The sequence below is a fragment of the Heloderma suspectum genome, chromosome 11 (genome assembly GCF_057233095.1).
Source record: "Heloderma suspectum isolate Gila_16-S chromosome 11, 16-S_ref, whole genome shotgun sequence".
NCBI lineage: Eukaryota > Metazoa > Chordata > Lepidosauria > Squamata > Helodermatidae > Heloderma > Heloderma suspectum.
In genome coordinates, this window is record NC_139468.1 from 42,421,099 (window position 1) to 42,421,528 (window position 430).

Below are 430 nucleotides of genomic sequence, written 5' to 3' on the forward strand. Positions count from 1 at the left end.
CGCGGGGCTCCGCCCGGAGCCGGGGAGCGGGCCGGCCATGCGCGCGCGCGGACCAGCCCCATTTGGGAAAGGCGCCCAGCATCTCCCGCCAAAGGGCGCGTGGGGGTCGGAAGAGAGACGGCGCCTCACCCAGGGAGGCCCCTGAAGCGCGGGCCACCTGCGGCCGGGACGTGGGCGTGCGCAGGGCGTCCCCGGCCCACGCCAGGGCGGACCCCCAGCCCAGCAGCCTCGCCCGCTTCAAGGCAGCCCTCCAGGGGCGGCGGGCGAGGCCGCGGCCAGAGCAGGAGCTGCTGGAGGCGCCGCGCCTCCTCTGCCCGCGCCTTCCCCGGAGGCGCTGGCCCACAGAGGCAGGCTGGGGAAGGCGGCCTGTCCCCTCGCGCCCTGCCCTGCCCTGCCCTGCCCTGCCCTGCCCTGCCCTGCCCTCAGAGCG